This window comes from Dendrobates tinctorius, unplaced genomic scaffold, assembly GCF_039654945.1.
Source record: "Dendrobates tinctorius isolate UK_male_01 unplaced genomic scaffold, ASM3965494v1 ptg000369l, whole genome shotgun sequence".
Classification (NCBI taxonomy): Eukaryota; Metazoa; Chordata; class Amphibia; order Anura; family Dendrobatidae; genus Dendrobates; species Dendrobates tinctorius.
Window position 1 is genome coordinate 749,039 of NW_027362035.1, and position 17,053 is coordinate 766,091.

General features: G+C 52.9%; 1 protein-coding gene across 1 annotated transcript in view; it reads right to left on the bottom strand.

Moving 5' to 3' along the window:
* Positions 1-12,949, bottom strand: part of DCHS1 (dachsous cadherin-related 1) — a 168,941-nt gene extending 155,992 nt beyond the window's left edge. Inside the window, exon 1 of the mRNA XM_073562898.1 lies at positions 12,411-12,949. The gene's annotated coding sequence lies outside the window, so the exon portion shown is untranslated. The remainder of the gene's footprint in view (positions 1-12,410) is intronic.
* Positions 12,950-17,053: the final 4,104 nt, after the last annotated feature.

The following is a 17,053-nucleotide window of genomic DNA, read 5'->3' on the forward strand; positions in this document are numbered from 1 at the left end:
TAGAGCGTCAGCTCTGTGGTACGGAGGATCTGAGGGGGAATGAGATGGGTAATGGCAGTATTAGAGTGTCAGCTCTGTGGTAAGGAGGATCTGAGGGGGAATGAGATGGGTAATGGCAGTATTAGAGCGTCAGCTCTGTGGTACAGAGGATGTGAGAAGGAATGAGATGGGTAATGGCAGTATTAGAGTGTCAGCTCTGTGGTACGGAGGATCTGAGGGGGAATGAGATGGGTAATGGCAGTATTAGAGCGTCAGCTCTGTGGTACAGAGGATGTGAGAAGGAATGAGATGGGTAATGGCAGTATTAGAGTGTCAGCTCTGTGGTACGGAGGATCTGAGGGGGAATGAGATGGGTAATGGCAGTATTAGAGCGTCAGCTCTGTGGTACAGAGGATGTGAGAAGGAATGAGATGGGTAATGGCAGTATTAGAGCGTCAGCTCTGTGGTATGGAGGATCTGAGGGGGAATGAGATGGGTAATGGCAGTATTAGAGCGTCAGCTCTGTGGTATGGAGGATCTGAGGGGGAATGAGATGGGTAATGGCAGTATTAGAGCGTCAGCTCTGTGGTACGGAGGATCTGAGGGGGAATGAGATGGGTAATGGCAGTATTAGAGCGTCAGCTCTGTGGTACGGAGGATCTGAGGGGGAATGAGATGGGTAATGGCAGTATTAGAGCGTCAGCTCTGTGGTACGGAGGATCTGAGGGGGAATGAGATGGGTAATGGCAGTATTAGAGTGTCAGCTCTGTGGTACGGAGGATCTGAGGGGGAATGAGATGGGTAATGGCAGTATTAGAGCGTCAGCTCTGTGGTACAGAGGATGTGAGAAGGAATGAGATGGGTAATGGCAGTATTAGAGTGTCAGCTCTGTGGTACGGAGGATCTGAGGGGGAATGAGATGGGTAATGGCAGTATTAGAGCGTCAGCTCTGTGGTACAGAGGATGTGAGAAGGAATGAGATGGGTAATGGCAGTATTAGAGCGTCAGCTCTGTGGTATGGAGGATCTGAGGGGGAATGAGATGGGTAATGGCAGCATTAGAGTGTCAGCTCTGTGGTACGGAGGATGTGAGGGGGAATGAGATGGGTAATGGCAGTATTAGAGCGTCAGCTCTGTGGTATGGAGGATCTGAGGGGGAATGAGATGGGTAATGGCAGTATTAGAGCGTCAGCTCTGTGGTACGGAGGATCTGAGGGGGAATGAGATGGGTAATGGCAGTATTAGAGCGTCAGCTCTGTGGTATGGAGGATCCGAGAGGGAATGAGATGGGTAATGGCAGTATTAGAGCGTCAGCTCTGTGGTATGGAGGATCTGAGGGGGAATGAGATGGGTAATGGCAGCATTAGAGCGTCAGCTCTGTGGTATGGAGGATCTGAAGGGGAATGAGATGGGTAATGGCAGTATTAGAGCGTCAGCTCTGTGGTACGGAGGATCTGAAGGGGAATGAGATGGGTAATGGCAGTATTAGAGTGTCAGCTCTGTGGTACGGAGGATCTGAGGGGGAATGAGATGGGTAATGGCAGTATTAGAGTGTCAGCTCTGTGGTACGGAGGATCTGAAGGGGAATGAGATGGGTAATGGCAGTATTAGAGCGTCAGCTCTGTGGTATGGAGGATCCGAGAGGGAATGAGATGGGTAATGGCAGTATTAGAGCGTCAGCTCTGTGGTATGGAGGATCTGAGGGGGAATGAGATGGGTAATGGCAGCATTAGAGCGTCAGCTCTGTGGTATGGAGGATCTGAGGGGGAATGAGATGGTTAATGGCAGTATTAGAGTGTCAGCTCTGTGGTACGGAGGATCTGAGGGGGAATGAGATGGGTAATGGCAGTATTAGAGCGTCAGCTCTGTGGTACGGAGGATGTGAGAAGGAATGAGATGGGTAATGGCAGTATTAGAGCGTCAGCTCTGTGGTACGGAGGATGTGAGGGGGAATGAGATGGGTAATGGCAGTATTAGAGCGTCAGCTCTGTGGTATGGAGGATCTGAAGGGGAATGAGATGGGTAATGGCAGTATTAGAGCGTCAGCTCTGTGGTATGGAGGATCTGAGGGGGAATGAGATGGGTAATGGCAGCATTAGAGCGTCAGCTCTGTGGTATGGAGGATCTGAGGGAGAATGAGATGGGTAATGGCAGCATTAGAGCGTCAGCTCTGTGGTATGGAGGATCTGAGGGAGAATGAGATGGGTAATGGCAGTATTAGAGCGTCAGCTCTGTGGTAAGGAGGATCTGAGGGGGAATGAGATGGGTAATGGAAGTATTAGAGCGTCAGCTCTGTGGTACGGAGGATCTGAGGGGGAATGAGATGGGTAATGGCAGTATTAGAGCGTCAGCTCTGTGGTATGGAGGATCCGAGAGGGAATGAGATGGGTAATGGCAGTATTAGAGCGTCAGCTCTGTGGTATGGAGGATCTGAGGGGGAATGAGATGGTTAATGGCAGTATTAGAGCGTCAGCTCTGTGGTATGGAGGATCTGAGGGGGAATGAGATGGGTAATGGCAGCATTAGAGCGTCAGCTCTGTGGTATGGAGGATCCGAGAGGGAATGAGATGGGTAATGGCAGTATTAGAGCGTCAGCTCTGTGGTATGGAGGATCTGAGGGGGAATGAGATGGGTAATGGCAGCATTAGAGCGTCAGCTCTGTGGTATGGAGGATCTGAGGGAGAATGAGATGGGTAATGGCAGTATTAGAGCGTCAGCTCTGTGGTATGGAGGGATCTGAGGGGGAATGAGATGGGTAATGGCAGTATTAGAGCGTCAGCTCTGTGGTATGGAGGGATCTGAGGGGGAATGAGATGGGTAATGGTAGTATTAGAGCGTCAGCTCTGTGGTACGGAGGATCTGAGGGGGAATGAGATGGGTAATGGCAGTATTAGAGCGTCAGCTCTGTGGTAAGGAGGATCTGAGGGGGAATGAGATGGGTAATGGCAGTATTAGAGCGTCAGCTCTGTGGTATGGAGGATCTGAGGGGGAATGAGATGGGTAATGGCAGTATTAGAGCGTCAGCTCTGTGGTAAGGAGGATCTGAGGGGGAATGAGATGGGTAATGGAAGTATTAGAGCGTCAGCTCTGTGGTACGGAGGATCTGAGGGGGAATGAGATGGGTAATGGCAGTATTAGAGCGTCAGCTCTGTGGTATGGAGGATCTGAGAGGGAATGAGATGGGTAATGGCAGTATTAGAGCGTAAGCTCTGTGGTACGGAGGATCTGAGGGGGAATGAGATGGGTAATGGCAGTATTAGAGCGTCAGCTCTGTGGTACGGATGATCTGAGGGGGAATGAGATGGGAAATGGCAGTATTAGAGCGTCAGCTCTGTGGTACGGAGGATCTGAGGGGGAATGAGATGGGTAATGGCAGTATTAGAGCGTCAGCTCTGTGGTACGGAGGATCTGAGGGGGAATGAGATGGGTAATGGCAGTATTAGAGCGTCAGCTCTATGATACGGAGGATCTGAGGGAGAATGAGATGGGTAATGGCAGTATTAGAGCGTCAGCTCTGTGATACGGAGGATCTGAGGGGGAATGAGATGGGTAATGGCAGTATTAGAGCGTCAGCTCTGTGGTACGGAGGATCTGAGGGGGAATGAGATGGGTAATGGCAGTATTAGAGCGTCAGCTCTGTGGTACGGAGGATCTGAGGGAGAATGAGATGGGTAATGGCAGTATTAGAGCGTCAGCTCTGTGGTACGGAGGATCTGAGGGGGAATGAGATGGGTAATGGCAGTATTAGAGCGTCAGCTCTGTGGTAAGGAGGATCTGAGGGGGAATGAGATGGGTAATGGCAGTATTAGAGCGTCAGCTCTGTGGTACGGAGAATCTGAGGGGGAATTAGATGGGTAATGGCAGTATTAGAGCGTCAGCTCTGTGGCACGGAGGATCTGAGAGGGAATGAGATGGGTAATGGCAGTATTAGAGCGTCAGCTCTGTGGTACGGAGAATCTGAGGGGGAATTAGATGGGTAATGGCAGTATTAGAGCGTCAGCTCTGTGGTACGGATGATCTGAGGGGGAATGAGATGGGAAATGGCAGTATTAGAGCGTCAGCTCTGTGGTACGGAGGATCTGAGGGGGAATGAGATGGGTAATGGCAGTATTAGAGCGTCAGCTCTGTGGTACGGAGGATCTGAGGGGGAATGAGATGGGTAATGGCAGTATTAGAGCGTCAGCTCTATGATACGGAGGATCTGAGGGAGAATGAGATGGGTAATGGCAGTATTAGAGCGTCAGCTCTGTGATACGGAGGATCTGAGGGGGAATGAGATGGGTAATGGCAGTATTAGAGCGTCAGCTCTGTGGTACGGAGGATCTGAGGGGGAATGAGATGGGTAATGGCAGTATTAGAGCGTCAGCTCTGTGGTACGGAGGATCTGAGGGAGAATGAGATGGGTAATGGCAGTATTAGAGCGTCAGCTCTGTGGTACGGAGGATCTGAGGGGGAATGAGATGGGTAATGGCAGTATTAGAGCGTCAGCTCTGTGGTAAGGAGGATCTGAGGGGGAATGAGATGGGTAATGGCAGTATTAGAGCGTCAGCTCTGTGGTACGGAGAATCTGAGGGGGAATTAGATGGGTAATGGCAGTATTAGAGCGTCAGCTCTGTGGCACGGAGGATCTGAGAGGGAATGAGATGGGTAATGGCAGTATTAGAGCGTCAGCTCTGTGGTACGGAGAATCTGAGGGGGAATTAGATGGGTAATGGCAGTATTAGAGCGTCAGCTCTGTGGTACGGAGGATCTGAGAGGGAATGAGATGGGTAATGGCAGTATTAGAGCGTCAGCTCTGTGGTATGGAGGATCTGAGAGGGAATGAGATAGGTAATGGCAGTATTAGAGCGTCAGCTCTGTGGTACGGAGGATTTGAGAGGGAATGAGATGAGTAATGGCAGTATTAGAGCGTCAGCTCTGTGGTACGGAGGATGTGAGGGGGAATGAGATGGGTAATGGCTGTATTAGAGCGTCAGCTCTGTGGTACGGAGGATCTGAGGGGGAATGAGATGGGTAATGGCAGTATTAGAGCGTCAGCTCTGTGGTACGGAGGATCTGAGAGGGAATGAGATGAGTAATGGCAGTATTAGAGCGTCAGCTCTGTGGTACGGAGGATCTGAGGGGGAATGAGATGGGTAATGGCAGTATTAGAGCGTCAGCTCTGGGGTACGGAGGATCTGAGGGGGAATGAGATGGGTAATGGCAGTATTAGAGCGTCAGCTCTGTGGTATGGAGGATCTGAGAGGGAATGAGATGGGTAATGGCAGTATTAGAGCGTCAGCTCTGTGGTATGGAGGATCTGAGAGGGAATGAGATGGGTAATGGCAGTATTAGAGCGTCAGCTCTGTAGTACGGAGGATCTGAGGGGGAATGAGATGGGTAATGGCAGTATTAGAGCATCAGCTCTGTGGTACGGAGGGATCTGAGGGGGAATGAGATGGGTAATGGCAGTATTAGAGCGTCAGCTCTGTGGTAAGGAGGATCTGAGGGGGAATGAGATGGTTAATGGCAGTATTAGAGCGTCAGCTCTATGGCAAGAAGGGACTGAGGGAGAATGAGATGGGTAATGGCAGTATTAGAGCGTCAGCTCTGTGGTACGGAGGATCTGAGAGGGAATGAGATGGGTAATGGCAGTATTAGAGCGTCAGCTCTATGGCAAGAAGGGACTGAGGGAGAATGAGATGGGTAATGGCAGTATTAGAGCGTCAGCTCTGTGGTATGGAGGATCTGAGGGGGAATGAGATGGGTAATGGCAGTATTAGAGCGTCAGCTCTATGGCAAGAAGGGACTGAGGGAGAATGAGATGGGTAATGGCAGTATTAGAGCGTCAGCTCTGTGGTATGGAGGATCTGAGGGGGAATGAGATGGGTAATGGCAGTATTAGAGCGTCAGCTCTGTGCTATGGAGGATCTGAGGGGGAATGAGATGGGTAATGGCAGTATTAGAGCGTCAGCTCTGTGGTACGGAGGATCTGAGAGGGAATGAGATGGGTAATGGCAGTATTAGAGCGTCAGCTCTGTGGTACAGAGGATCTGAGGGGGAATGAGATGGGTAATGGCAGTATTAGAGCGTCAGCTCTGTGGTACGGAGGATGTGAGGGGGAATGAGATGGGTAATGGCAGTATTAGAGCGTCAGCTCTGTGGTACGGAGGATGTGAGGGGGAATGAGATGGGTAATGGCTGTATTAGAGCGTCAGCTCTGTGGTACGGAGGATCTGAGGGGGAATGAGATGGGTAATGGCAGTATTAGAGCGTCGTCTCTGTGGTATGGAGGATCTGAGAGGGAATGAGATGGGTAATGGCAGTATTAGAGCGTCAGCTCTGTGGTATGGAGGATCTGAGAGGGAATGAGATGGGTAATGGCAGTATTAGAGCGTCAGCTCTGTGGTACGGAGGATCTGAGAGGGAATGAGATGGGTAATGGCAGTATTAGAGCGTCAGCTCTGGGGTACGGAGGATCTGAGGGGGAATGAGATGGGTAATGGCAGTATTAGAGCGTCAGCTCTGTGGTATGGAGGATCTGAGAGGGAATGAGATGGGTAATGGCAGTATTAGAGCGTCAGCTCTGTGGTATGGAGGATCTGAGAGGGAATGAGATGGGTAATGGCAGTATTAGAGCGTCAGCTCTGTGGTATGGAGGATCTGAGAGGGAATGAGATGGGTAATGGCAGTATTAGAGCGTCAGCTCTGTGGTACGGAGGGATCTGAGGGGGAATGAGATGGGTAATGGCAGTATTAGAGCGTCAGCTCTGTGGTAAGGAGGATCTGAGGGGGAATGAGATGGTTAATGGCAGTATTAGAGCGTCAGCTCTATGGCAAGGAGGGATCTCAGAGGGAATGAGATGGGTAATGGCAGTATTAGAGCGTCAGCTCTGTGGTATGGAGGATCTGAGGGGGAATGAGATGGGTAATGGCAGTATTAGAGCGTCAGCTCTGTGGTACGGAGGATGTGAGGGGGAATGAGATGGGTAATGGCAGTATTAGAGCGTCAGCTGTGTGGTACGGAGCATGTGAGGGGGAATGAGATGGGTAATGGCAGTATTAGAGCGTCAGCTCTGTGGTACGGAGGATGTGAGGGGGAATGAGATGGGTAATGGCTGTATTAGAGCGTCAGCTGTGTGGTACGGAGGATGTGAGGGGGAATGAGATGGGTAATGGCAGTATTAGAGCGTCAGCTGTGTGGTACGGAGGATGTGAGGGGGAATGAGATGGGTAATGGCAGTATTAGAGCGTCAGCTCTGTGGTATGGAGGATCTGAGGGGGAATGAGATGGGTAATGGCAGTATTAGAGCGTCAGCTCTGTGGTACGGAGGATCTGAGGGGGAATGAGATGGGTAATGGCAGTATTAGAGCGTCAGCTCTGTGGTACAGAGGATCTGAGGGGGAATGAGATGGGTAATGGCAGTATTAGAGCGTCAGCTCTGGGGTACGGAGGATCTGAGGGGGAATGAGATGGGTAATGGCAGTATTAGAGCGTCAGCTCTGTGGTATGGAGGATCTGAGAGGGAATGAGATGGGTAATGGCAGTATTAGAGCGTCAGCTCTGTGGTATGGAGGATCTGAGAGGGAATGAGATGGGTAATGGCAGTATTAGAGCGTCAGCTCTGTGGTATGGAGGATCTGAGAGGGAATGAGATGGGTAATGGCAGTATTAGAGCGTCAGCTCTGTGGTACGGAGGGATCTGAGGGGGAATGAGATGGGTAATGGCAGTATTAGAGCGTCAGCTCTGTGGTAAGGAGGATCTGAGGGGGAATGAGATGGTTAATGGCAGTATTAGAGCGTCAGCTCTATGGCAAGGAGGGATCTCAGAGGGAATGAGATGGGTAATGGCAGTATTAGAGCGTCAGCTCTGTGGTACGGAGGATCTGAGGGGGAATGAGATGGGTAATGGTAGTATTAGAGCGTCAGCTCTGTGGTAAGGAGGATGTGAGAGGGAATGAGATGGGTAATGGCAGTATTAGAGCGTCAGCTCTGTGGTATGGAGGATGTGAGGGGGAATGAGATGGGTAATGGCAGTATTAGAGCGTCAGCTCTGTGGTATGGAGGATGTGAGGGGGAATGAGATGGGTAATGGCAGTATTAGAGCGTCAGCTCTGTGGTACGGAGGATGTGAGGGGGAATGAGATGGGTAATGGCAGTATTAGAGCGTCAGCTCTGTGGTACGGAGGATCTGAGGGGGAATGAGATGGGTAATGGCAGTATTAGAGCGTCAGCTCTGTGGTATGGAGGATGTGAGGGGGAATGAGATGGGTAATGGCAGTATTAGAGCGTCAGCTCTGTGGTACGGAGGATGTGAGGGGGAATGAGATGGGTAATGGCAGCATTAGAGCGTCAGCTCTGTGGTATGGAGGATCTGAGGGGGAATGAGATGGGTAATGGCAGTATTAGAGCGTCAGCTCTGTGGTAAGGAGGATCTGAGGGGGAATGAGATGGGTAATGGCAGTATTAGAGCGTCAGCTCTGTGGTATGGAGGATGTGAGGGGGAATGAGATGGGTAATGGCAGTATTAGAGCGTCAGCTCTGTGGTACGGAGGATGTGAGGGGGAATGAGATGGGTAATGGCAGTATTAGAGCGTCAGCTCTGTGGTACGGAGGATCTGAGGGGGAATGAGATGGGTAATGGCAGTATTAGAGCGTCAGCTCTGTGGTATGGAGGATGTGAGGGGGAATGAGATGGGTAATGGCAGTATTAGAGCGTCAGCTCTGTGGTACGGAGGATGTGAGGGGGAATGAGATGGGTAATGGCAGCATTAGAGCGTCAGCTCTGTGGTATGGAGGATCTGAGGGGGAATGAGATGGGTAATGGCAGTATTAGAGCGTCAGCTCTGTGGTAAGGAGGATCTGAGGGGGAATGAGATGGGTAATGGCAGTATTAGAGCGTCAGCTCTGTGGTATGGAGGATGTGAGGGGGAATGAGATGGGTAATGGCAGTATTAGAGCGTCAGCTCTGTGGTAAGGAGGATCTGAGGGGGAATGAGATGGGTAATGGCAGTATTAGAGCGTCAGCTCTGTGGTACGGAGGATCTGAGGGGGAATGAGATGGGTAATGGCAGTATTAGAGCGTCAGCTCTGTGGTACGGAGGATCTGAGGGGGAATGAGATGGGTAATGGCAGTATTAGAGCGTCAGCTCTGTGGTATGGAGGATGTGAGGGGGAATGAGATGGGTAATGGCAGTATTAGAGCGTCAGCTCTGTGGTAAGGAGGATCTGAGGGGGAATGAGATGGGTAATGGCAGTATTAGAGCGTCAGCTCTGTGGTACGGAGGATCTGAGGGGGAATGAGATGGGTAATGGCAGTATTAGAGCGTCAGCTCTGTGGTACGGAGGATGTGAGGGGGAATGAGATGGGTAATGGCTGTATTAGAGCGTCAGCTCTGTGGTACGGAGGATCTGAGGGGGAATGAGATGGGTAATGGCAGTATTAGAGCGTCAGCTCTGTGGTACGGAGGATCTGAGGGGGAATGAGATGGGTAATGGCAGTATTAGAGCGTCAGCTCTGTGGTATGGAGGATCTGAGGGGGAATGAGATGGGTAATGGCAGTATTAGAGCGTCAGCTCTGTGGTACGGAGGATGTGAGGGGGAATGAGATGGGTAATGGCAGTATTAGAGCGTCAGCTCTGTGGTACGGAGGATGTGAGGGGGAATGAGATGGGTAATGGCAGTATTAGAGCGTCAGCTCTGTGGTATGGAGGATCTGAGGGGGAATGAGATGGGTAATGGCAGTATTAGAGCGTCAGCTGTGTGGTACGGAGCATGTGAGGGGGAATGAGATGGGTAATGGCAGTATTAGAGCGTCAGCTCTGTGGTACGGAGGATGTGAGGGGGAATGAGATGGGTAATGGCTGTATTAGAGCGTCAGCTGTGTGGTACGGAGGATGTGAGGGGGAATGAGATGGGTAATGGCAGTATTAGAGCGTCAGCTGTGTGGTACGGAGGATGTGAGGGGGAATGAGATGGGTAATGGCAGTATTAGAGCGTCAGCTCTGTGGTATGGAGGATCTGAGGGGGAATGAGATGGGTAATGGCAGTATTAGAGCGTCAGCTCTGTGGTACGGAGGATCTGAGGGGGAATGAGATGGGTAATGGCAGTATTAGAGCGTCAGCTCTGTGGTACAGAGGATCTGAGGGGGAATGAGATGGGTAATGGCAGTATTAGAGCGTCAGCTCTGGGGTACGGAGGATCTGAGGGGGAATGAGATGGGTAATGGCAGTATTAGAGCGTCAGCTCTGTGGTATGGAGGATCTGAGAGGGAATGAGATGGGTAATGGCAGTATTAGAGCGTCAGCTCTGTGGTATGGAGGATCTGAGAGGGAATGAGATGGGTAATGGCAGTATTAGAGCGTCAGCTCTGTGGTATGGAGGATCTGAGAGGGAATGAGATGGGTAATGGCAGTATTAGAGCGTCAGCTCTGTGGTACGGAGGGATCTGAGGGGGAATGAGATGGGTAATGGCAGTATTAGAGCGTCAGCTCTGTGGTAAGGAGGATCTGAGGGGGAATGAGATGGTTAATGGCAGTATTAGAGCGTCAGCTCTATGGCAAGGAGGGATCTCAGAGGGAATGAGATGGGTAATGGCAGTATTAGAGCGTCAGCTCTGTGGTACGGAGGATCTGAGGGGGAATGAGATGGGTAATGGTAGTATTAGAGCGTCAGCTCTGTGGTAAGGAGGATGTGAGAGGGAATGAGATGGGTAATGGCAGTATTAGAGCGTCAGCTCTGTGGTATGGAGGATGTGAGGGGGAATGAGATGGGTAATGGCAGTATTAGAGCGTCAGCTCTGTGGTATGGAGGATGTGAGGGGGAATGAGATGGGTAATGGCAGTATTAGAGCGTCAGCTCTGTGGTACGGAGGATGTGAGGGGGAATGAGATGGGTAATGGCAGTATTAGAGCGTCAGCTCTGTGGTACGGAGGATCTGAGGGGGAATGAGATGGGTAATGGCAGTATTAGAGCGTCAGCTCTGTGGTATGGAGGATGTGAGGGGGAATGAGATGGGTAATGGCAGTATTAGAGCGTCAGCTCTGTGGTACGGAGGATGTGAGGGGGAATGAGATGGGTAATGGCAGCATTAGAGCGTCAGCTCTGTGGTATGGAGGATCTGAGGGGGAATGAGATGGGTAATGGCAGTATTAGAGCGTCAGCTCTGTGGTAAGGAGGATCTGAGGGGGAATGAGATGGGTAATGGCAGTATTAGAGCGTCAGCTCTGTGGTATGGAGGATGTGAGGGGGAATGAGATGGGTAATGGCAGTATTAGAGCGTCAGCTCTGTGGTACGGAGGATGTGAGGGGGAATGAGATGGGTAATGGCAGTATTAGAGCGTCAGCTCTGTGGTACGGAGGATCTGAGGGGGAATGAGATGGGTAATGGCAGTATTAGAGCGTCAGCTCTGTGGTATGGAGGATGTGAGGGGGAATGAGATGGGTAATGGCAGTATTAGAGCGTCAGCTCTGTGGTACGGAGGATGTGAGGGGGAATGAGATGGGTAATGGCAGCATTAGAGCGTCAGCTCTGTGGTATGGAGGATCTGAGGGGGAATGAGATGGGTAATGGCAGTATTAGAGCGTCAGCTCTGTGGTAAGGAGGATCTGAGGGGGAATGAGATGGGTAATGGCAGTATTAGAGCGTCAGCTCTGTGGTATGGAGGATGTGAGGGGGAATGAGATGGGTAATGGCAGTATTAGAGCGTCAGCTCTGTGGTAAGGAGGATCTGAGGGGGAATGAGATGGGTAATGGCAGTATTAGAGCGTCAGCTCTGTGGTACGGAGGATCTGAGGGGGAATGAGATGGGTAATGGCAGTATTAGAGCGTCAGCTCTGTGGTACGGAGGATCTGAGGGGGAATGAGATGGGTAATGGCAGTATTAGAGCGTCAGCTCTGTGGTATGGAGGATGTGAGGGGGAATGAGATGGGTAATGGCAGTATTAGAGCGTCAGCTCTGTGGTAAGGAGGATCTGAGGGGGAATGAGATGGGTAATGGCAGTATTAGAGCGTCAGCTCTGTGGTACGGAGGATCTGAGGGGGAATGAGATGGGTAATGGCAGTATTAGAGCGTCAGCTCTGTGGTACGGAGGATGTGAGGGGGAATGAGATGGGTAATGGCTGTATTAGAGCGTCAGCTCTGTGGTACGGAGGATCTGAGGGGGAATGAGATGGGTAATGGCAGTATTAGAGCGTCAGCTCTGTGGTACGGAGGATCTGAGGGGGAATGAGATGGGTAATGGCAGTATTAGAGCGTCAGCTCTGTGGTATGGAGGATCTGAGGGGGAATGAGATGGGTAATGGCAGTATTAGAGCGTCAGCTCTGTGGTACGGAGGATGTGAGGGGGAATGAGATGGGTAATGGCAGTATTAGAGCGTCAGCTGAGGTAGTCTTGCAGATATATAATACAATGGCTGCTGGCGGTCTCGCAGACACGTATTACACTCACCATTCAGCTCAGGTGACCGCTGTCTCGGCCAGTTGGCGGTCTCGCTTGGTGTTAATCCTCGCTCCATCCCAGGAGATCTCCGTCCGTCTCTCTCAGGCTTAGGGCCGATAGCTGGCGGTCTCTTCTTAATTTACCTGGTGACGTCTCTTCCCCACACATTAGTGAGGATGTCTCTTCCCTCAGGCTGGCAGTCTCACCGCTTTGTTCTCGTCCCTGGGCTGTCTCTTTCATCCCCTTTGTGCAGACATTCAGGGCGGTCCCTCTGTGCAGGGCTTGCTATTGTTCTGTGTCAGCTGGATGTCTCTTTTCCTGAGGGCAGTCTATGGGTGGGCTCTCTATGCAGGATGCTGGCCTGAGCTCTGTGTGCACTCTCCCTGCAGTCTCTCTCTCTGGCTGTCTCTCTGGCTGGGACAATGAATGTAGACAGCTGTGGATGTGAGAGAGAGTGCTCAGAGGAGAGAGCCTGGACTGAAACCTGACTCTGCCAGACCCCCTCCTCCAGTAGAGCCCCTCACCTCCTCCACCCTCAGCCTCCTCCTCCACCCTCAGCCTCCTCCTCCAGAAGACCCCCTCCTCCAGCCTCAGCCCCTCACCTCCTCCAGCTGAGCCCCCTCTTCCACTGCATCCACCCCCCTCCCAGTCACCAGTTCAACCCCACTTAAACCTGTGTCCCGCTCCTCCGTCCTGTGTCCCCTCAGTGCTGCCCCCCCTCCATCAGTGCTGCCCCCCCTCCATCAGTGCTGCCCCCCCTCCATCAGTGCTGCCCCCCTCCATCAGTACAGCCCCCCTCCTTCAGTGCTGCCCCCCCTCCATCAGTGCAGCCCCCCTCCATCAGTGCTGCCCCCCCTCCATCAGTGCTGCCCCCCCTCCATCAGTGCTGCCCCCCTCCATCAGTACAGCCCCCCTCCTTCAGTGCTGCCCCCCCTCCATCAGTGCTGCCCCCCCTCCATCAGTGCTGCCCCCCCTCCATCAGTGCTGCCCCCCCTCCATCAGTGCTGCCCACCCTCCATCAGTGCTGCCCCCCTCCATCAGTACAGCCCCCCTCCTTCAGTGCTGCCCCCCCTCCATCAGTGCAGCCCCCCTCCATCAGTGCTGCCCCCCCTCCATCAGTGCTGCCCCCCCTCCATCAGTGCAGCCCCCCTCCATCAGTACAGCCCCCCTCCTTCAGTGCTGCCCCCCCTCCATCAGTGCAGCCCCCCTCCATCAGTGCTGCCCCCCCTCCATCAGTGCAGCCCCCCTCCATCAGTGCAGCCCCCCTCCTTCAGTGCTGCCCCCCCTCCATCAGTGCAGCCCCCCTCCATCAGTGCTGCCCCCCCTCCATCAGTGCAGCCCCCCCTCCATCAGTGCTGTCCCCCCTCCATCAGTGCAGCCCCCCCTCCATCAGTGCAGCCCCCCCTCCATCAGTGCTGCCCCCCCTCCATCAGTGCAGCCCCCCCTCCATCAGTGCTGCCCCCCTCCATCAGTGCTGCCCCCCCTCCATCAGTGCTGCCCCCCCTCCATCAGTGCAGCCCCCCCTCCATCAGTGCAGCCCCCCTCCATCAGTGCTGCACCCCTCCATCAGTGCAGCCCCCCCTCCATCAGTGCAGCCCCCCCTCCATCAGTGCTGCCCCCTCCATCAATGCTGCCCCCCCTCCATCAATGCTGCCCCCCCTCCATCAGTGCTGCCCCCCTCCATCAGTGCTGCCCCCCCTCCATCAGTGCAGCCCCCCCTCCATCAGTGCAGCCCCCCCTCCATCAGTGCAGCCCCCCCTCCATCAGTGCTGCCCCCCCTCCATCAGTGCAGCCCCCCCTCCATCAGTGCTGCCCCCCTCCATCAGTGCTGCCCCCCCTCCATCAGTGCTGCCCCCCCTCCATCAGTGCAGCCCCCCCTCCATCAGTGCAGCCCCCCTCCATCAGTGCTGCACCCCCTCCATCAGTGCAGCCCCCCCTCCATCAGTGCAGCCCCCCCTCCATCAGTGCTGCCCCCTCCATCAATGCTGCCCCCCCTCCATCAATGCTGCCCCCCCTCCATCAGTGCTGCCCCCCTCCATCAGTGCTGCCCCCCCTCCATCAGTGCAGCCCCCCCTCCATCAGTGCAGCCCCCCCTCCATCAGTGCAGCCCCCCCTCCATCAGTGCTGCCCCCCCTCCACTCTCATCATCTGGTGATTTATGCTGAATTCCAGAATCAGACCCGACACAATGTGAGAAGAGAGAACACCGTATACTACAGCGACACACACCCTCCATATACTACAGCGACACCCACCCTCCATATACTACAGCGACACCCACCCTCCATATACTACAGCGACACACACCCTTCATATACTACAGCGACACCCACCCTCCATATACTACAGCGACACCCACCCTCCATACACTACAGCGACACACACCCTCCATATACTACAGCGACACCCACCCTCCATATACTACAGCGACACACACCCTCCATATACTACAGCGACACACACCCTCCATATACTACAGCGACACCCACCCTCCATATACTACAGCGACACACACCCTCCATACACTACAGCGACACCCACCCTCCGTATACTACAGCGACACACACCCTCCATATACTACAGCGACACCCACCCTCCATATACTACAGCGACACACACCCTCCATATACTACAGCGACACACACCCTCCATACACTACAGCGACACACACCTCCATATACTACAGCGACACACACCCTCCATATACTACAGCGACACCCACCCTCCATATACTACAGCGACACCCACCCTCCATATACTACAGCGACACCCACCCTCCATATACTACAGCGACACACACCCTCCATATACTACAGCGACACCCACCCTCCATATACTACAGCGACACCCACCCTCCATATACTACAGCGACACACACCCTCCATATACTACAGCGACACCCACCCTCCATATACTACAGCGACACACACCCTCCATACACTACAGCGACACCCACCCTCCATATACTACAGCGACACCCACCCTCCATATACTACAGCGACACACACCCTCCATATACTACAGCGACACCCACCCTCCATATACTACAGCGACACCCACCCTCCATACACTACAGCGACACACACCTCCATATACTACAGCGACACCCACCCTCCATATACTACAGCGACACCCACCCTCCATATACTACAGCGACACCCACCCTCCATATACTACAGCGACACACACCCTCCATATACTACAGCGACACACACCCTCCATATACTACAGCGACACACACTCTCCATATACTACAGCGACACACACCCTCCATATACTACAGCGACACCCACCCTCCATATACTACAGCGACACACACCCTCCATATACTACAGCGACACCCACCCTCAATACACTACAGCGACACACACCCTCCATATACTACAGCGACACCCACCCTCCATATACTACAGCGACACACACCCTCCATATACTACAGCGACACACACCCTCCATATACTACAGCGACACCCACCCTCCATATACTACAGCGACACCCACCCTCCATATACTACAGCGACACACACCCTCCATATACTACAGCGACACACACCCTCCATATACTACAGCGACACCCACCCTCCATATACTACAGCGACACACACCCTCCATATACTACAGCGACACCCACCCTCCATATACTACAGCGACACCCACCCTCCATACACTACAGCGACACACACCCTCCATACACTACAGCGACACCCACCCTCCATATACTACAGCGACACACACCCTCCATATACTACAGCGACACCCACCCTCCATATACTACAGCGACACCCACCCTCCATATACTACAGCGACACCCACCCTCCATATACTACAGCGACACACACCCTCCATATACTACAGCGACACACACCCTCCATATACTACAGCGACACACACTCTCCATATACTACAGCGACACACACCCTCCATATACTACAGCGACACCCACCCTCCATATACTACAGCGACACCCACCCTCAATACACTACAGCGACACACACCCTCCATATACTACAGCGACACCCACCCTCCATATACTACAGCGACACACACCCTCCATATACTACAGCGACACACACCCTCCATATACTACAGCGACACCCACCCTCCATATACTACAGCGACACCCACCCTCCATATACTACAGCGACACACACCCTCCATATACTACAGCGACACACACCCTCCATATACTACAGCGACACCCACCCTCCATATACTACAGCGACACACACCCTCCATATACTACAGCGACACCCACCCTCCATATACTACAGCGACACACACCCTCCATATACTACAGCGACACCCACCCTCCATATACTACAGCGACACACACCCTCCATATACTACAGCGACACCCACCCTCCATATACTACAGCGACACACACCCTCCATATACTACAGCGACACCCACCCTCAATACACTACAGCGACACACACCCTCCATATACTACAGCGACACCCACCCTCCATATACTAGAGCGACACCCACCCTCAATACACTACAGCGACACCCACCCTCCATATACTACAGCGACACACACCCTACATATACTAGAGCGACACCCACCCTCAATACACTACAGCGACACCCACCCTCCATATACTACAGCGACACACACCCTCCATATTCTACAGCGACACACACCCTCCGT